The sequence below is a fragment of the Coregonus clupeaformis genome, chromosome 36 (assembly GCF_020615455.1).
Source record: "Coregonus clupeaformis isolate EN_2021a chromosome 36, ASM2061545v1, whole genome shotgun sequence".
Classification (NCBI taxonomy): domain Eukaryota; kingdom Metazoa; phylum Chordata; class Actinopteri; order Salmoniformes; family Salmonidae; genus Coregonus; species Coregonus clupeaformis.
Genome location: NC_059227.1, coordinates 42,181,533 through 42,203,817, shown reverse-complemented (window position 1 = coordinate 42,203,817; position 22,285 = coordinate 42,181,533). Strand labels below are relative to the sequence as shown.

The 22,285-nt window shown below is 42.2% G+C and overlaps 1 pseudogene; it reads right to left on the bottom strand.

The window, feature by feature from the left end:
- Positions 1-7,783: 7,783 nt before the first annotated feature.
- On the bottom strand, positions 7,784-21,179 carry LOC123482710 (annotated as a pseudogene).
- Positions 21,180-22,285: the final 1,106 nt, after the last annotated feature.

Below are 22,285 nucleotides of genomic sequence, written 5' to 3'. Positions count from 1 at the left end.
CTTTCCGAATGCACTGTATATAACATTCTTTTTACAAAATTTCATATAATAATTTAAATTAAAAACTAAGTTTTGAATCCAGCTTGTGTATTACATTTTTACATTTTATCATTTACAGAGCTCTTATCCAGAGCACTTACAGTAAGTGAGTGCATACATTTTTCTCTGGCCCACCGTGGGACTCGAACCCACCCCTGGCGTTGCAAGCGCCATGCTCTACCACTGGCTGCAGAGGCTTCAACTTCATAAACCAGCTCCATGGATCGGTACATCGAAAATCTCTTCCAGCTATTTTGCAATCTATTTGGCATAGCTGTAAATGTTTTGGTCCTTAAATGAAACTGTATACTTTTATATTTATCACAATTTTCTTTAGCCAATTTCTGTCTTTAATGCAGGGCCGACAACAAGTTCCTTACTTTCTCCCCCTTCCACTTGCCTCTTCCATTTTTACGGTAATGCTGCAATTAGTTGGTTTAATTTTGTAGCGGCGTTTCCATATATTTTTTTAAGCTGATGTGTGACCTACTTTTCTTCCAAAATTTCTTTTTTTTATAAATTGTATATTTGTGTTAGTAGCCTACCAAACTTGCTAACTCCTGTACTCAGCACTCTATTGTCCCTCTAATCACTTCGAAAATCTAATAGAACATTTCTATGGCTATGCAACTGCGGAAGAAAACAGAGTGATGTATCCTCCTCTTTTTAGTAAGTCCATCAGCTTTCTGTAGGCTTACATTATTTATCTCTAACTTTCCTAATATTAACGCATTGCTTATCTTTACAACAGGAGTAAGTACAGCCTACCTGGCTGGCATGAAAATTAATCACGGGAAAACTCCTACATTCGCATTTAAGTGCATAATACTCCTTTTTTCCCGTTGTCCCTGTTTTAGACAGGTGCATGATAATGGTCCATTCTAAATCGAAACATTTCACACATAGTACCTGTCAAAGGTTTGGCCACACCTACTCATTCAAGGATTTTTCTTTATTTTTTACTATTTTTTTCCATTGTAGAATAATAATGAAGACATCGAAACTATGAAATAACATATTTGGAATCATGTATAACCAAAAAAAGTGTTAAATAAATCAAAATATATTTTATATTTGAGATTCTTAAAAAAGCCACCCTTTGCCTTGATACGCTTTCACACTCTTGGCATTCTCTCAAACAGCTTCACCTAGAATGCTTTTTCCAACAGTCTTGAAGGGAGTTCCCAAATATGCTGAAACTTGTTGGCTGCTTTTCCTTCGTCTGCCATCCACTCATCCCAAACCATCTCAATTGGGTTGAGGATGGGGGGGTAGTGGAGGCCAGGTCATGCACACTCCATCACTCTCCTTCTTGGTAAAATACCCTTAAACAGCCTGGAGGTGTGTTGGGTCATTGTCCTGTTGAAAAACAAATACAGTCCCTCTAACCCAAACCAGATGGGATGCTATCGCTGCAGAATGCTGTGGTACCCATGCTGGTTAAGTGTGCCTTAAATTCTAAATAAATCACAGGCAGTGTCACCAGCAAACACCCCCCACACCATAACACCTCCTCCTCCATGCTTTACGGTGGGAACTACACATGTGGAGATCATCCGTTCCCGTCTCCAAAACACTGCTCCAATTTGACTCCAACCAAGACACATTTCCGTCTATGTCCATTGCTTGTATTTCTTGGCCCAAGCAGGTCTGTTCTTCTTATTGATGTCCTTTAGTAGTGGTTTCTTTGCAGCAATTCAACCATGAAGGCCTGATTCCACATCCCCTTGAACAGTTGATGTTGAGATGTGTCTGTTACTTGACTATGTGAAGCATTTATTTGGGCTGCAAATTCAGAGGCTGGTAACTAATAACTTATCCTCCCAACAGAGGTAACTCTGGGTCTTCCATTCCTTTGGCGGTCCTCATGAGAGCCAGTTTCATCATACGCTTGATGGCTTTTTGCGACTGCACTTAATAAACTTTCAAAGTTCTTGACATTTTCCGTATTACTACTTCATGTCTTAAAGTAATATGACTATCATTTCTCTTTCTTTTGGCTGTTCTTCCATAATATGGCCTTGGTCTTTTACCAAATAGGGCTATCTTCCACGCCAGTCTGAGGTCCTCAGCGCTCTGACAGGTTTTCATGTACCTTGCTCCGTTCATCTTTCCCTGATTCTGATTAGTCTCCCAGTCCCTGCCGCTGAAAAACCATCCCCACAGATAATGCTCCACCACTGCTTCACCGTAGATTGCCGGTTTCTCCAACTCCCTTGTCATTCGCCATAGAGTTCAATCTTTGTTTCATCAGACCAGATAATCTTGTTTCTCATGGTCTGAGGTCTTTAGGTGCCTTTTGGCAAACTCCAAGGGTGTTGTCATGTACCTTTTACTGAGAAGTGGCTTCCGTCTGGCAACTCTACCATAAAGGCCTGATTGGTGGAGTGCTGCAGAGATGGTTGTCCTTCTGGAGCTCTGTCAGAGTGACCATCGGGTTCTTTGTCCCTCCCTGACTAAGGCCCTTCTCCCCAGATTGCTCTTTGGCCCGGCGCCAGCTCTAGGAAAGTCTTTGTGGTTCCAAACTTCTTCCATTCTTCCATTTAAGAATGATGGAGGCCACTGTGTTCTTGGGACCTTCAATGCTCACATTTTTTGTTACCCTTCCCCAGATCTGTGCCTTGACCAATCCTGTCTCGGAGCTCTATGACTATTCCTTCACCTCATGGCTTGGTTTTTGCTCTGTCAACTGTGGAAAAATCATGTCCAATCAATTATTTACCAAGGTGGAATCCAATCAATTGTAAAACCTCAAATATCAATGAAACGGATCATCTAGCTCAATTTCGAGTCTCATAGCAAAGGATCTAATGTATGCAAATAAATATTTCTGTTTTTTATTTTTCATACATTTGCAAACAGTTATTTTCCCTTGGTCATTATGGGGTAATGTGTGCAGATTGATGAGGATTTTTGTATTTATTTAATCCATTTTAGAATAAGGCTGTAACGTAACAAAATTAGGGGGGGGTCTGAATACTTTCCGAATGCACTAACTCCAGACTTTTCCAACACAAAAACATACCCCACCTTCCATCACAATACACCCACCGTACCCACATACTGTGCCTTCTATTCCTCTGTTTTTATCCCTACCATGTTTTCCTTATTTTCTTTTATACTTTTGTGTTCCAGTTCCTTTATTTTCTTCTAATGCTGTCTTTTATCTATTTATAAATCCTATATTTTTAGGACACCATGATAGTCTTGGTGTCTCGGAAAGTTGGTTATCAGCGTACAGTTGAGCACTACAAACTACATGTTTCCCTTTAAGTCTATTTGCCTTGAAGAATGGGTACAGAACTTTGCCCGTTCTGCAATTTCCTTCGGGAAATGATCCTTCATTCCTATTTTCGTTACCAGCGAGTCTATTGCCAGGCATTTAACCATTGTTTTATCTCTAAAGAATCCAAATTTGGCAGCGATTGGGCGCTCTATCGCTGTCCAATGGTTACCGTTCAATTTGATTTTGTTGACAGTACTCGCCTGGATCTGTAGCGCTTTAAGGAGAATTATTTTACCCGCTTTCAGGCTCTTCACCCTCATTTTCTTTTATACCAGTAAGTACTAGATTTACTTCTGGATCTAGTCTGTATTCCAAATAAGGCTCCTCTCAAAACATTCTCTTTTTTAATTAATTAACGTCCTTTAATATAACTTTTAGCTTGTTTGTTTTTTTGTCCATTTCGCAGCTTTTTCATCACTCATTTTGGGGCTCGCCTTTAGCTCCTTTATTTCTTTACTGACAAGTTAAAATACCCTAATTTATCATTTATTGATTTTCGGTCGGTTTCCACACCAGGTGGTGAAAAGCATAAATCATCAGTGTCTGTCGAGGGTCTTAGTTTGTTTTCAAGCTTTGAGTTTGGTTCTCCATTTTTTCCCTGGTTCCCCTTACATGTTTTGCTATGCTTTCTTAATATTATCCATACTTCTCTAGCCTATATGTTTTTTGGAGTTACAACATTCCCTATAACATTATTTATCCTGCTGCTACCATGAGTTAATCCAGATACTTTTACCTTTGCCTCGGTTCGGCGTCTTGTCCAGACCATCATGGCATTTGTAGTTCTTTATGATATCCACATTGGCAGCTGATTAGCATTTCATTTTTGGGAGGTATACCTAATATATTGATAAAAGTCACCTTGTCCTAGAGATTTACCCGTTATCAAAAATGTCACACCATCGTAAGCCTACGAAACACAGCCCTTATTTTAAAGTGCTTCTAAAATCCCCTATGGGAAAAACAAATGGTAGAAAAGCGATTGAACCATTTCTTTGTTTACCGCTGTTTTATGGTATTTGATGCCTCCACTTGGGCTCTCCGCAAGCCTAAATAAGTTCGGTGCTTAAATGTCACATAATAAGTTGGATGACTCACTGTGTGTGCAATAATAGTGTTTTATTTTTTTTTATGACTACCTAATCTCTGTACCCCACACATACAATTATCTGTAAGGTCCCTCAGTCAAGCAGTGAATTTCAACACAATTAAACCACAAAGACGGGAGGTTTTCCAATGCCTCGGAAAAAGGGGCACCTATTGGTAAGTCTAAAAATAAAAGAAGCAGACGTTGAATATCCCTTTGAGCATGGTGAAGTTTCTAATTACACTTTGGATGGTGTATCAATACCCCCAATCACTACAAAGATACTGGTGTCCTTCCTAACTCAGTTGCGGAGAGAAGGAAACCTCTCAGGGATTTCACCATGAGGCCAATTGTGACTAAAATAGTTACAAAGTTTAATGGCTGTGATAGGAGAAAACTGAGATGATCACAACATTGTACTTACTCCACAATACTAACCTAATTGACAGAGTGAAAAGAAGGAAGACTACAGAATAAAAAATATTCTTAAACATGTATCCTGTTTGAAACAGGGCACTAAATAATACTGCAAAAAATGTGGCAAAGCAATTCACTTTTTGTCCTGAATACAAAGTGTTATGTTTGGGGCAAATCAATACAACACATTACTGTGTACCACTCTCCATATTTTCAAGCATAGTGGTGGCTGCATCATTTTATGGGTATCCGTGTAATCTTTAAGGACAGAGTTTTTCAGGTTATAAAATAAATGGAATGGATTACACACAAAATCCTTGAGGAAAACCTGGTTCAGTCTGCTTTCCACCAGACACTGGGAGATGAATTCACCTTTCAGCAGGACAGTAACCTTAAACACAAGCCAAAGCTACACTGGGTCTTACCAAAGACAGTACCGTCCCAGTGGCAAGTTACAGTTTAGAAGCTTAAATCTACCTGAAAATCTATGGCAAACCTGAAAATGGTTGTCTAGCAATGATCAACCATCAATTTGACAGAGCTTGAATAATTTTTTAAAGAATAAATGGGCATATGGTCCACAATCCGGTGTGGAAAGCTCTTAGGGACTTAGCCAGAAATAATTACAGCTGTAATCGTTGCCAAAGGGTGATTCTAACATGTATTGACTCAGGGGGATAAATACTTATCTAATGAAGATATATTATATGAGTTTTATTTTTCATATTTATTTTTACAAATGTTTGAATTCTTCTTTCACTTTGACAAAGTATTTTGTGTAGATCGTTGGCGAAATCCATTTGAATCCCACTTTGTAACAACAAAATGTGGAAAATCAAGGGTTCAATCAATCAAATTATTTATAAAGACCTTTTACATCAGCAGATGTCATAAAAGTGCTTATACAGAAACCTACCAAAAACCCCAAAGAGCAAGCAATGCAGATGTAGAAGCATGGTGGCTAGAAAAAACTCCCTAGAAAGGCAGGGAACCTAGGAAGAAATAGAGAGGAACCGACTCTGGGGGTTGCCATCCTCTTCTGGCTGTGCTGGGTGGCGATTATAAGAGTATATGGTCATTAAGGCCAGATCGTTGAGGGGTGTGAATACTTTCTGAAGGCACTCATGCTAAAAATGTTTATTATATTCTACTGTTATTGTTGTTGCATTGTCGAAAACTGCAAGTAAGCATTTCGATTGGATGGTGTATCCCATGTGTATCCCTTCATACGACTAATAAACCGTAAAACACACACCTGCTAGGGTCTTGCGAGCAATTTCACAGGCAAAATGGAGAAACTCCTTCAACCCATAAAAGGACAGACTAAAAACTTCCCTGTCGCGGGAGCCACACAGCTGTTGTAGCGGTTTAGCCGTGTGTGTAGCATCATTGGGAAATGGGCTCTGTTTCTAAGGGGACTCTGTAATTGACATGAGAGGCCAGCTGTTTCCCCAAGATTCTGGGCCGAGTCTATGTGTTAAGTCACTCTGACGTAATGGTTTCTTCAGTACCTAGCGGCCGTGGAGTGCAGTGTCGGGGCTATTAAGGCGACAGCACTGTACATGTGCTTGACAACTCAATAGCGGGGCCTCGAAGCATTGAGGGACAGGAGAGAGCACAAGATAAATCAAATCACACATTTAATCACATGGAGTCCCAAAGTCGCTTGGTCTAAAAACACAGGCACTCGTGCAAATACACACACACAAACTAAAACCAAAAACACACTCTCGCAAAGATACAAAACCGGAAAACACACACACACACACACACATAAACTAAAGCCACTACAACGATTCCTTTCTAGACTCCTAATAGCAGATCGCTTGTTGTTCCTATACCAGTTGAGAGGTGTGTAAAAATAAACAGTCTATAAAATCAGGATAAAAAGGCAACCGTTATAAGCTGTTAATCCCGACCGGTTAAATTTCGTGCGGCCCAAAAGGTCATAATGTTGTGTACGCAATAACAACCTGGGCTTAGTCAGAGTTCCTGCTTTAAGACTGGGTTAAACTGAGCAGAGTCGTGAAACCAGAGAAGTTGAGGAGGGGAAGGCACTAAACTAGAACAGCTGGGAACGTAGATTTGGAAAAGGGATAGAGGCGGACCTTCCATTTCAAAGCCATGTTCAGTAGCGGTGGACCGGTGGGTGTTTAAAAAATGCTGTTTGGAATGCTTTCGATGACTACATTCTCTGTGCATCAGTTCTTTGCCTTTTTCGTGCTTCACGCAACTGCAAGATTACACATCTGATGGCGTCGCCATTTTGGATGAGCCATGACTAATCATGAGGAGTGTCCGTTCTATGGATTCTATTTAAATGTGATGGACTGATCCATGTCCGATTTATCGATTCTTTTCTGGAGCAGATCCAGGTTTTCCAGACTCAAGCCTGGACTCGTACTACTTGTATGGGGCTGCTTGATTGCTTTCTTTATCTTGGACCTGTCCACCCTCTCCTCAATCTCTGGCTTTTAATAAGAAGGCCTGATGACAGCTGTGGAGCGGGCCATCTTCCAGATGGGCACCTGATGTTTCATTGGATTCCCTCCTTTTATTAATTTACCCAAACTGAATTTTATGGAGGTTTCACAATGGCGAAAGGTTCGATGATAACAAAATGGGGGCAAGGTTCAAATTCCAGGTAAAATGAGCTTGTGGTTGAAGCAGGACTTGATGTTGATATACCTATAAAATCCTAAATAGCCTCTTTCTCGAGAACCAGGGTACATAAAGTTAATGTCTGACATTTGGAGAACATCTGGGTGTATTTCAAGTGTATCCCAATGATTCCCCTAACCCTTTCTACCCGAAGTGTGCACTTGTTCACTTCCCTTCATGAAATGACTGGTAGAAGAAAATGGTAAACTCCCTCTACTCATTCCTACACCAATCCAATGCTTGTAAATTTGTGGTGAGTAGTGAGCAGTGCACACTTCAGGAAAAAGGTCAGATTATTGGGGCGCGCCTCCATGTTTTGAGAGGCTGGTTACAGGGTACTCACTCATCTCCTCGATCACTTCAGGGTCACACTCCCTGTACTTCTCCAGCTTTGCCTTCAGATGACTCCTCTTCTCCCTCAGAGCCTGCAGCTCATTTAGAAGAGAGGCCCGCTCCTCCTTGATAGGTGGACACACACACACAGGTGAAAACCCAAAGACATACACACACACATAAACACATGTATGCACAAACACACACATTACGTACACACAAACATATGAACAAGTATACACACACCAAGTGTGCAAACACATAAGGGCAGGGAATTGCCAGGGATCTCACGATCCGATATTATCGCCATACTTAGGTGCCGATATGATATGTATTGCAATTCTCACGATTCTATGTGTATTGCGATTCGATACTGTGATTTTATTGTGATTCGACGTTCCAAACATATTGCTCACCATATGTCTGCTGCAGAGAGACAAAGGAAATAAAAGTGAGGGAAATAAAAGTGCTGAAAACTAAATTGGCTCCCTATTTAAAAAGAAGATCGAAAAAAGCTATGAAGGAAGGAGTTTTGGTGCAGGTTCAGCCAACTACCCAAAAAACAATATTGTGATATTGTCAAAACGATCAGTCAAAAATAACATCCCAAAATCGAACTATTGATTCTCCCCATTTACGTTTTCCACATTGTTACGTTACACCCTTATTCTAAAATTGATTAAATAAATAAAGATCCTAAGCAATCTACACACAAAACCCCATAATGACAATGTGAAAACAGGTTTCTATCAATTTTATTTACATAACTATTCAGCCCCTTTACTATGAGACTCGAAATTGAACTCAGGTGCATCCTGTTTCCATTGATCATCCTTAAGATGTTTCTACAACATGATTGGAGTCCACCTGTGGTAAATTCAATTGATTGGACATGATCTGTCAACAGTGGGACCTGTCCATATAAGGTCCCACAGTTGACTGTGCATGTCAGAGCAAAACCAAGCCATGAGGTCGAAGGAATTGTCCATAGAGCTCAGAGACAGGATTGTTCGAGGCACGATCTGGGGAAGGGTACTAAAACATTTCTACAGCATTGAAGGTCCCCAAGAACACAGTGGCCTCAATCATTCTTAAATGGAAGAGGTTTGGTAGCTTAGTGGTTAAGAGCGTTGTGCCAGTAACCGAAAGGTCGCTGGTTCTAATCCCCGAGCCGACTAGGTGAAACATCTGTCGATGTGCCCTTGAGCAAGGCACTTAATCCTATAACCCCACTTGCTCCTGTAAGTCGCTCTGGATAAGAGCGTCTGCTAAATGACTAAAATGTTAAATGTTTGGAACCACCAAGACTCTTCCTACAGCTGGCCGCCCGGCCAAACTGAGAATCGGGGAGAAAGGCCTTGGTCAGGGTGGTGACCAAGAACCTGATGGTCACTGCCAGAGCTCCACTGTGGAGATTGGAGAACCTTCCAGAAGGACAACCATCTCTGCAGCACTCCACCAATCAGGCCTTTATGGTAGAGTGGCCAGACGGAAGCCACTCCTCAGTAAAAAGGCACATGACATGCCGCTTGGTGTTTGCCAAAAGGCCTCTAAAGACTCTCAGACCATGCGAAACATTTACATTTACGTCATTTAGCAGACGCGCTTATCCAGAGCGACTTACAGTTAGTGAATACATATTTTTTTTATACTGCCCCTGGGTTGAACCCACAACCTGGCGTTGCAAACGCCATGCTCTATCAACGGAGCTACATCCCTGCCGCCATTCCCTCCCCTACCCTGGACGACGCTGGGCCAATTGTGCGCCGCCCATGAGTCTCCCGGTCGCGGCTGGCTGCGACAGAGCCTGGATTCGAACCAGGATCTCTAGTGGCACAGTTAGCACTGCGATGCAGTGCCTTAGACCACTGCGCCACTCAAGAAACAAGATTCTCTGGTCTGATGAAACCAAGATTAAACTATTTGGCCTGAATGCCAAGTGTCACGTCTAGAGGAAACCTGCCACCATCCCTACGGTGAAACATTGTGGTGGCAGCATCATGCTGTGGGGATGTTTTTTTAGCGGTAGGGACTGGGAGACTAGTCAGGATTGAGGCAAAGATTAACAGAGCAAAGTACAGAGAGTCCTTGATGAAAACCTGCTCAGGACCTCAGACTGGGCGAAGGTTCACCTTCCAACAGGACAATGACCCTATGCACACAGCCAAGACAACGCAGGGTGGCTTCGGGACCAAGCCTCTGAATGTCCTTGAGTGGCCCTGCCAAAGCCCGGACTTGAACCCAATCGAACATCTCTGGAGAGACCTGAAAATAGCTGTGCAGCAACGCTCCCCATCTAACCTGACAAGAGATTGAGAGGATCTGCAGAGAGTAATGGGAGAAACTCCCCAAATACAGGTGTGCCAAGCTTGTACCGTCATACCCAAGAAGTACTAGTCTCCCGAGTGGCGCAGTGGTCTAAGGCACTGCATCGCAGTGCTAGCTGTGGTGCCACTAGAGATCCTGGTTCGAATCCAGGCTCTGGTGTAGCCCGGCCGCCGCAACCGGGAGACCAATGGGGCGAGGCGCACAATTGGCCCAGCGTCGTCCCAGGGTAGGGGAGGGAATGGCCGGCAGGGAGGTAGCTCAGTTGGTAGAGCATGGCGTTTGCAACGCCAGGGTTGTGGGTTCGATTCCCATGGGGTATGAAAATTAAAAAGAATAATGTATGCACTAACTGTAAGTCGCTCTGGATAAAAGCGTCTGCTAAATGACGTAAATGTAAATGTAAGAAGACTCGAGGCTGTAATCGTTGCCAAAGGTGCCAAAGTACTGAGTAAAGGGTCTGAATACATTTGCAAACATGTCTAAAAACCAGTTTTTGCTTTGTCATTATGGGGTATTGGGTGTAGATTGATGAGGGATTTCAAAAAATAAAATAAATAAAAATTCAGAATAAGGCTGTAACGTAACAAAGTGTGGAAAAAGTCAAGGGGTCTGAATACTTTCAGAATGCACTGTATATGCAGCAAAACATTCTAGTCCTTATATCTTACAACAATACAAAAACTATTTTTCTAAATTATTGCAGATGAAAACAAATCACTCATCATTAACAAATTCGTAAGTCTTGCTGTGAGACAGAATCTCAATTTCAGTGATAAATTGAAGGGATGATAAATGGCTCTGCTTTCCTTTTAAGGTTGGCATGTGGGCGTAAATGTACTTACTGTATCTTGACGTCCTACTTTTGCTTTGTCGACAGCCTGCTGCAGAGACATCTTCCTTTGTTTCGCCTCGGTATGCTATGGCGAGAAAAGGTAACACAATTGAACACCACATTTACATTTTCACATCAATGTTGTGTTTTGTGTGCTTCAACTTGACACATGTAACTATGCATCACGCACATAAATATCATCAACTAAATAATCATGCACATATCATCATAACTAGATATCATGCACATACATTATCAAATTCTTAATCGTGTGTTCATGAAACAGCTGCCATTACAGTCATTAGGCTTGGGCGATATATATAAATGTAAATGTAAATATAATGTATATCGGAGTATTTGAAATACCATCGGTATGATTTTCAATACCTGCAGGGGTGTGTGCTACACCACTGCTTATAACAATCAGTTAAGTATAATTATAAGAAAGCTAAGATGTGTCAAATAAATTATATCCAGCTCAGGGCCCCAGCTATGCATTTGTTTTGCTAACTTGCTAGCTAAGCGGCTAGATGTCAAGATCAAGCTTCTTGGTTACAACAGTGACATTCAATCCCCTCCTGGATCAAAATACCTGTTGCCTATATTTGTTTTGTGCGTCAAAATAAATAGTGCCCTCGTGTGCACTTCCGGTAATACCGTACACACCGGTATGAAAATCTGGACACTCCCCAAGCCTGTCATCCCCATGGTAACAGAAGGCAAGAGTCAGGCAGCTATAATATTTCTCAACACTCAATCAAAAGTCATGGCAAAGAACAATGAGACAAAATTATTCTGCACTGGTTAGTATTCTTACACATTGGCATTGGCTGTGTCCACCTATGGGTCCTGGTAAAAAAGAGTACACTACACAGGGAATAGGGGTGTCATTTGGGGCACGTTAATTTACATCTCTCTATACATCATAACTCGCATTAAACAGTTTGTATTCAAAAGTTCAGACAGTGATAAAACAATAACTCAAATACAATTTTAATAAAACTTTATTGACTATAAAACAAAGAACAGTCCCCTTCCTTGTCCTCTGTTTATGGAATGAGAAACGGGAGGGTTCCCATATAAATATGTCACTGACAACGGACCACATATTCACGCCACTGTGTTTAATTTCCAACTCTGCGGCGGCCGCATTAGTGGCACCACTGGCGACCAGAAGCTGTTTATTCGCCGCCCAGTACACGCCTTCACACCGTCTGGTATGTGGCATGGGGCTGGGAACTTGGTCATCACGGAGGAAATGCTAACGAGAGGACCACCAACTGTTCAAGTGACACTGCCGCCTGCGACAAGCCACACCACCACCACCTTCAGCGCTGCTACTGATAGCGAGTCTGCCGAGTCTGCAATGAGACTATTAGGTCTTTGATGTAGGCTAGTTTGGTTCTGAACCTTGAGCTTCCTCTTGTGATCATGACCAAATTAGATACGGAGTTGACAATGTACTCCTTACGGATTTGTTATTTTTGTTGGGGATAGAGAAACAGACAGGAAAGATGGGAGAGAAGATTGTGCCAGAAGGGTGTGGGCTGGATTTCGAACACACGCCCGACAAGGTAGGCTATGTGTGTGCTCTGAAGACAGCGGTCTTAACCGCTTCCCTCAAACTCAACTCTGGACCTCAAAGCCAGTCTAGGTATATTTTAATTTAGCCTTCACAGTCATAATTGTATTATTTTGAAGATATGTAAAGTGCCATTTGATGAACAAAATTAAATACTGATCACACAACATGGACAGTTCGAGTTTTGTGCAAACATTACACTCTGTTTCCTAAGTCTTATCGCCTGTTTGAGTGTAGTAGTAATTCCTTTACCTCCCACTTACAGTAAAGCATATACTTTACTGCAAACAAGTGTGCCTGCTTGGTGTGCTAGCTACAGAAACCAGAGTACAGTTAACCACAGCTCTGAGAACAGATAACGCATTTGGGACAGGAAATGGACCAGTCTGTCTGTGGGCTTGAGACTACGCTGACATGGGGCTGCATCCCAAATGGAACCCTATTCTCTATGTAGAGAAATACTTTGACCAGGGCCCAAAATGCTACCTCTTCCCTATGTTGTACACTACTTTTGACCAGGGCACATAGGGTTATTTAGTTAAGTATAGCCAATAGGGCCCTGGTCAAAAGAAGTGCACTATATAGACAATAGGGTGCCATTTGGGACACATCCTAGGTACATGAGGTCTATAGGCATGCGATGTTCTGTAATAAGAAGCATATGAGTCGCCGGCGTGAACTCGATAAAGAGCCCAGCAAGCTGTTCAAATTGGAGGGGAGGCGGGCCAGTAGACCTGCAGCATTAGCTTAAGGTCAGGTGGGGGGTGACTGTGTACTTTGCCCTATTGAAAACCAAAATACTCCCTCCCCTGCAGTGTCAGAGAAGACAGATCACACAATTGAGGGGGCAGTCCCACTCACATATTTTGTATTTATTGGATAGGATAAATAGAGGAAAGACAGAGGATAGAGAGTTGCTGTAGCAGTGGGTCGGATTCTAACCCATGCTGCAGTGTATGCTCTGGAGGCAGTGGCTTAGACCACCCTAGGCCACAATCCCCCTGTTATAATCACCTCTTTCCAGCTCCTCCACCCTGCGCTTGCGGGCGTGCAGGGCCTTGCTGGGGAAGGCCCATAGTAGTTGGAGGTGCCCACTCTCTCACAGTCCACCATGTTGTCATCCACCAGACTCTGGAGAACCTCCTTCACTGACATGGGTGCTGCAGGCAGGAGGAGGAACAAGGGCTCTCAGTTAATCTTTCCTGGGTTAGTCCGTCCTCTCTCCTCACCTCCTTCTCAAAACCCATTGGTGAAAAAGGAGTCAGAGTGGAGGGACCTTGACCATCTCCTCCAATACGGTTGAAAGGATGTGAGGAATCACGAAAGGTGAATTGATGTAGAGCCCAGGGTGTGTTAGTCCCTAGTTCCCTAGAAGTGCACTTTACTTTAAGAGCACCTTATGTCTGATATGAGTTTGGGGTGGCAGTAAGTGTCTTGGGTGGGACGTGTTACTGCACCTCAGTTCCCTCCCTCACCTGGTCATTAGTGGTTGACCAAAACTGTGATCTTGTAACCTCATTGTCATTGCTAGGGTAATATAGTGTGTCAGGTGCACCATTTGACCTGTACTAATGATCAATTCACACTCCATAGGAAAACACTGATTTGTTTCAAATCATCATATTACAAGTAAAGCACATTCACTATCCAGGCTCATATAGGTTCAATCTTCCAACTCTGTGGTCCAGATGTGCCGAGAGCAGAATCATCTCATCCCAAATGCATCCTATTCTCTATATAGTGTACTACTTCAACCAAAGCGCTAATGGCCCTGGTCTATACACTATATGAATAAGGTGCCATTTGAGACATTTCAACCTAGCCCACCATCTGCCGTAATTGCTTTACATTTATTACACGATAGGAAGCGTTATTTAATTTGCAAGTCCGGGGCTCTTCTGTGTATTCCCTCCCTCTCTTAACCGATCCCAAATCGCCGGTGATAGAGGGCTTGTGGGGTTGCCCCTAAAACTGATTTTGTGTCAGTTTAGCATTTTCTCCACAATGTTGAGGATAGGTTGGGGGGGGGAAGCTGGTCCTAGATCTGTACTAAACTTTACCCCGAGCATAAAATAACGTTCTTACATCTGGCGAAGCGGCTGGTGAAATGCATAGTCCCACATCATCACTGTTCTGTTCCTCTGCCGTAGCACTAATAAAGTTGATCTGGTGTGTTTTGGAGGCGAGCTGTGTTAAAGGGAAAGTTCAGTATTTTACAACTTAAAGTTAGATGCTCCACATCCTGAAAGTAGTCTATGGCCAGAGCAACTTAATCCATTGTTCTGTTTTCTCTAAACAGCCACTACAAATTTGAGCTATATATAGTCTACTGTGTATATGTAAACCTAACTTCCTTTAAGTACTGGGAGGATGTTGGGCAGCGGGAGAATCAACTAATGGGCCCTGTTCAAGCAAACTCTGGAACAGGATTTCAGGGCCTCTCATTTATCAAACATGCTTAAATTTCTCGCTAGTCTGGCACATCTGGACTGGCTAGTTTCTAGTCTCTCTGTCTTGCTTGTTTGCCTCTGCCTTTCTCCCTCTTCCATCCTTTCGCTCCTCCCTATTTCTCTCCTGGGGCCTTTAAAAATATATAATTCCCTCCTTTCCCTCACTGATATAACATTGATTGGTGGATCGTTAATCCTTGGTTTTATCCAATGACTTGAAATGAATGATTAGGCTACATCAGGAAAAGGATGGAGGCATATTCAACGTATTCAAGAGGGCCCTGATCTCACTCTCTCCCACTAGTTCCCTTTCTCCCCCTTTCATTCTCTCCCTCCATCCCTCTCTGCTGTGTGTGTAAACTGCTGTTTATATGCACACAGTCCCCTCAGACCCCCCTCCTCCCACCCCCCTCTCCTCCTGCCCCATAATACATCCCGATGCCAGAGCAGGGCCTTTAAAACTCATGTGATTCTAATCAGTCGCGAGCAGCCCGATCAATTTCCCCAAATTAATGTAACATCCACTGTAAAAAGAAAAAAAATAAATCCCTTTTGGGTGCGTACCAAAACAGCACGGCTCGATGGGGCCGCACTTACGTTACTTTTCACATCGTTTTTTTCTCTGTACACACACAACACCATTAAAGGGTTCATTGTGTGTTCAATCTAATGCAGTTTTTAGCAATACTCAAACTTGCCGTTTCATCTGTATCATTGCTATTAGAAGTTAGTGCCTTCTGGCAGTAGTGTCATCCCCTCCATCCTACAGCCTAAATATGGGATGAGTCATAGTATTAGGGCTAGACTCGGTTGCCAAGGCGATTATGTCGGGACTATTTTACCATTATGTTGTTATGGGTGCATCGGGGGCACCTTTCGGTGTTGACACAGACCCCCGTTCATGGGAAGAAAATGACCCGGAACTACTTCAAGCATCCGCAGAATGCTTGGCCCAAAACACAGACACTTTAATTCAAGAGGAAATTCCTCTGGGAATTTTAGTATCTGATTTAAAGATTTGGATCAAACGCCGTCACTGATAGAAAAGGCACCTTGGCATCGCGGGGAAATATTTAATTTAATGCTGAGTTTTATTTTATTTATGTAAAAATAAATCACAGTACCAGGTTTCACTTTACACCCATCAGGTTCGTCTCAATTAATCATTACTCACTTATTCCTTTAGTCTTGGGGGGCGATTTTCTCAATGTCCTTCAGCTGAAACACCTCTTTCTGGTGAGAGAGAAAAACTCCATACTACTATATTTTATTAAAATAATTATGAGCACGTTAGACAGGGTGCCAATCTGTCTTAAACTAATTCTCTAGAAACTACTTTTCAACTGGGCCATAAGAAAAATAACCCCTTGGCCATATGCATGCATTCAGTGTGTCAACATTCTTTGTTTCTTGTAAAGACAGTGAAAACTGACATTTATGGTTTTGCTTCAATCAAGGGCATGGAAACCGTTAAAGGATACCAAAAACCCGTTTAGGCCTATAACTCATGATCAAACATGATGGGATTAATAATGCTTTACACTAGAAATTATTATTTTTTTGGTTTTAAACCTTTAAGCGAGAGCAATAGAGTGTGACAAACAGGTTGTTTACATAGGGAAATCCCTGCAACTTTCAACTGCAGACTTCGGTTTCCAGCAGTTACTTATACCGGGAAAAGAGAGTTTGTTTGGGTGGAATCTCGGTAAGGTTCCTTCTTCAAACCATGTCGTCGGCGTCGCAATTGTCCCGTATTCCCTATGTAGTCACTACTTTTGACCAGGGCCCATAGGTTTCTGGTCAAAGGTAGGTGCACTCTGAAGGGTCATTGGGACACATTTTGGTTTGGCTCAGTTTCAAAAAGATCCGAGGACTATATTTCCCATTTGCAGAAATTCATGTTCAAACTAACTTTACTCTGAATCAGCAATACAGCATGTATCGTCCTGAAAACCTCTTCTACTGGTTAACCCTAGCTTAGAAACCAAGTTCCCGGCCCCATCATTCCAGGGTGCTTCACACTAGAGGGAGAGCCTGTGTGTGTGTGTGTGTGTGTTTTTTTCAGAGCGCACCTCAAGGTGCTGTGTTTGGTCTGTTTACTTTAGCTCGTGTCATAGCCACCCAGGCGTCCCGCCAGCTTTCTGACTGCAACCTGAAGCCAGTCATCGGTTTCACCAACTACTCAAAACTCCCACAATCACTCTACTCTCCATATACTCTTGACCTCCATCACAGAGTAACTGCATTTGGGTTATGAAATACAAAGTGTCAAATTTTGTGTTCACCTGTGTCCGTTTCACAAACTCTACACAACTGATTCAAATGATCAAAATTGATGATTGGTTATTATTGCATCAGCTGTGAGCTAGGGCAAAAACCAAAACGTGCACTCCTTGGGGTCCCTAGGACCGAGTTTGGGAAACGCTGCTGTGGGAGCGTCTATGGACAAGCCAAGGTATGACAGCCAATTCATGCTTTGGTTTAGTTTCCCTGGCACTGTTTCCACATGCTAACGTTTAAGAATCTCCCATGTTCACCAACTACTTCTCAGATAGAGTTCAATGTGTCAAATCGAGGGCCTGTTGTCTGGACCTCTGCAGTCTCTATGGGTGTCCGTTCAATTCTCGGGCGACTCTATTCTCTGTGTATATCAATATGTCCTCTTCTGCTGGTGACTCTCAACACCTCTCACACCATTTTGTAGTACATCTGGCCCTTCATTGACACTGTGTTAACAAACCTCCAAATGAGCTTCAATGCCATACAACACTCCTTCCTAGCCTCGAACTGCTCTTAAACGCTAGTAAAACTAAATGCATGCTCTTCAATCGCGCTGCTTGCACCCCCCTCACTAATCACTACTCTCGGCGTCTGACTTGATATGTGACATTACCTAGGTGTCTGGTTAGACTAAACTCTCCTTCAACTCACATTAAGCATCTCCAATCCAAAGTTAAATCTAAATCCTTCCTTTTTCATAACAAATCTCCTTCTCATGCTCCAAACATCCCTCCTCAAATACTATCCTACCATCCTTACTTCGCATTAATTTACAAAATACCTCCGTTTTGTCACCAAAGCCCCATATACTACCCACCATTCTGTACGCTCTCGTTGGCTGGCCCTCACTACATACTCGTCACCAAACCCACTGGCTCCAGGTCATCTATAAATCACTTCTAGCCAAATCTCTGCCTTATCTTCGCCTCATTGTCATCCTAGCAACACCCACCCATAGTATTCACTCCAGCAGTATATCTCACTGGTCATCCCCAACCAACCCTGCTTTGGCCTCCATTCCTTCCAGTTCTCTGCTGCCAATACTAACACTGCAAAAATCTCTGAAGCTGAACTTTTATCTCCTCACTAATTTTAAGCATCAGTTGTCAGAGCAGCTTACCATCCTGCACCTGTACACAGCCCATCTGTAATTCCCACCCAACTACCTCATCCCATTTTTATTTATTTTCACCCCAGTATCTCTATTTGCACATCATCTTCTCACATCTATCACTCCAGTGTTAATACTAAATTGTGATTATTTTGCACTCGAATTTATTGCATTACCTACATACCTACATTTGCACACACTGTATATAATTTTCTATTGTGTTATTACTTACGTTTTGTTTATCCCATATGTAACTATGTGTTGTTGTTGTTGTTTTTAATCACACTTCTTTCTTTATCTTGGCCAGTTCGCAGTTAATAAACTTTTCTCAACTGGCTTACCTGTTAAATAAAGCACAAATCCCATTCCTTATGGACAGATTAGCAAGGACACCAATATGTCATTTTGGTTACTCTCTCTTTAACTCACTGTTCAAAATTCCATCATGCGTTCCTCTTCTCCTCAAACTAACCTTTCTTTTTAGACTGAAAAATAGAATAAATTAAATTAAGTGGCAATCTGTAATTGTACATACATTTTTGACTTTCAAAATGGATTCTTGCAAGTCATTCATTGATTCTTGAAATTACTTATATCCTCATATTAGTTCATGTCATACCCCATCAACCCCAAATATGGTTTTTACTTAATTATCAAACAATTATTGTATAAAAAAAACTGTATAGCCTCAAAACATGGTTAAAACTATAATTTATTTCTCATGGATGGTCATCCTTGCATCCAACGTCCTGAAGTGCCATACAGCATTTACTGAGTTATACTCTGCAACTTCAGCTTTCATACTTCTTGCGCTTAGCAGAGCATATCTTTGTGAAGGAAGTGACTTGTGTGTTTATACTGACCTCCCCCCCCACCTCTTACCATCATGTCAATGCGGAGCCCTCCACATTGTTACAAAATTTTAGCACAGGGCGATGTGGTACGAGCTTGATTTACCTCTTCATCATCTGGGGATCCCCAATTGCGTAATACCTTCCATACGAAGCCTCCACCACATTTTCGATCAAACAAATTGGCTTTTAGCCTACATCTCTCCATCCCCATCCCTCCTATTTACCAAAACAACGTGGGGTGCCATTTGCCCCTTTAAAGGCACATAAACAATGTGCCTCTTGATATATTAGTGTCAATGAAGCTTTGCAGACTTTCGCTGAGGGACGGTGGCAAGCAGCTTATTTATACATAGAGCATGGCACCAAGGCAAGCAAGCTCAAAGGAGCATGTAACATAAATAAACGCCAACAACATATAACATATCCTCTCATTTACCACTGTTTTTTTTTAGCAAAGAGACATGCCAAGCTAGGATACATGCTAGTTAGCTTTAGTAATGTCTAACATATCTTACTAGCTAGAGTTCAGACAAACTTCTTCAACTGCTATCTACTCAGCCAGTGTGCAATTGAATTGGAGCAAGGATCTTACTGTAAAAGGTGTATCTAACTTCCATTTTGCAATGTAAAATAACCTACACGGACTGAGCTTCTCCTTCAGTGACACGTGCAAGAATGGTTTCCCGCGGTAGTTCAGGGGTTGTCAGCGGGGAAGGAGGGCAGATATTAAACTCGCCTCTCATACCCTGGCCCATCTGTTGTCCGTCTGGGAGAGCTACATTCCTACACAGCACAGCATACTATGGTAATATCACATGTAGTGGTGTGAAAAAAAGGTGGCAGGTAAGCTCTGATCGCAGTTCGCGTAAAACCGTAACCTCCTATACTTTCAATGCATTTTCTACAAAAGGTGGGTAACTGTTAGGCAAAAAAAGGTGCGTAAACTGTGTCTACCCTCCATTACCCATTGTTTCCCAAGCTCTGACCTGGCCCCCTTGGTACACATTAGTTGTTTTGCCCTTTCACTACACGCTGATTCTCCAACTCATCATCAAGCTTTGACTTATTTAATCGCTTGTTTTGCTAGGCAAAAATCTAAACGTGCACCAGGTTGGATGGAGTTCTGCTAGTGTACAACAATATTTAAGTCAAACCCACAGATTCTCAATTGGATTGAGGTCTGCTTTGACTAGCCATTCAAACATTTAAATGTTTCCCCTTAAACCACTCGAGTGTTGCTTCTAGCAGTATGCTTAGGGTCATTGTCCTGCTGGAAGGTAACCTCCGTCCCAGTCTCAAATCTCTGGAAGACTGAAACAGGTTTCCCCTTAGAAAATGTCCCTGTATTTAGCGCTCATCCATCATTCCTTCAATTCTGACCAGTTTCCCAGTCCCTGCTAATGATGTGTTCTGGGGTGATGAGGGTGTTGGTTTCCACCACATGTTTTCCTTGATGCCAAAACTCAATTTTAGTCTCCATCTACCATACCTTCTTCCTATGTTAGTTCTCCCACATGCCTTTTGGCGAACACCAAGCGTTTGCTTATTTTTTCTTTAAAGCAATGGCTTTTTTCTGGCCCTCTTTTCCGTAAAGCCCAGCATTGTGGAGTGTACGGACCTTCGAGTGGTCCTATGACAGATACTCCAATCTCCCCTGTGAGCTTTGCAGCTCCTTCAGGGGTTATCTTTAGTCTCTTTGTTTGCATCTCTGATTAATCCCTCCTTCCTAGTCTGTGAGTTTTGTTGGCGGCCCTCTCTTGGCAGGTTTGTTCTGGTGCCATATTCTTTCCATTTTTTAATAATGGTTTAATTGTCCTCCGTGGGGATTTCAAAGTTTCATTTTTTTTATAACCCAACCCTGATCTGACCTTCTCCACAACTTTGTCCCTGACCTGTTTGGAGAGCTCCTTAATCATCATTGTCGCTTGCTTGGTGAGACTCCCCTTGCTTGAGTGGTGTTGCAACTCCTGGGCCTTCCAAACAGGTGTATATATACTAATCATTACGATCATTACCTTATTCCGTGTTTCTTTATAATTATTACTTTGATATTGGTTCTCTTATTTAGGGTTTCATAGCAAATTAAATCATCTAGTGCGCGAATCTTTTTCCCTCTTTTACTAATTTGTTTTCCCGTTATTTGTAATTTATTTCTGCCCTCGTCTCTTATAACCAAAAAAGCTTCTGGATATCAGACCCATTACTCACCTCAGTATTGGTCAATATTTTTTCTTCACGGCGTGAAATATCCTCACACCCACAAGCCCAAATCCCTCCTTCGCATATATCGGGGTCTATAGTCCGGCGCGAGTAATGCCTCTCCCATCAATCCTATTAGCCAATCTTCAATCATTTGAGAATAAATGGGATGACCTAAGATTACGTTTATCCTACACAGCGGACATTAAAAACTGTAATATCTTATGTTTTCACTGAGTGGCGTGGCTGAGGCAGCACATGAACAACATGACAATGTAAATGGACAACCTGACAACATACTGCTATCGCAATAAATATATTCCATTCTGTTATATTTGTAAACAACAGCTGGTCACAAAATCAAATACTAAGGAAGTCTACAGTTTTGAATTCGCCTGAGGTAGGAGTATCTTATGATAAGCTATATGCTTCACTATTTACCAAAGAGTTTTCATCAATATTTTCATACTTTCATATTTCACCACCACAAACCAATGCTGCATTAAGATTGCACTGAATGAGCTGTACAAGGCCATAAGTCAACTGAAAACACCTCATCCAGAGGGCAGCACTCCTAGTGGCGGGACTTTAATGCAGGGACTTAAATCTTCTACCTAATTTCTACCAGCATGTTAAATGTGCAGCCAGAGGAAAAAAAAACTCTATACCACACCTTCCCTCCCACGCCACAGATGCATCCAAGCTCTCCCTCGCCCTCCATTTGCAAATCTAACCCTAACTCTATCCTCCTATCTGCTTATAAGCAACTAACGCACCTATTCTTAATAAAAGTGGTCAGATCGAATCTAACTACACTGTTTTGCTA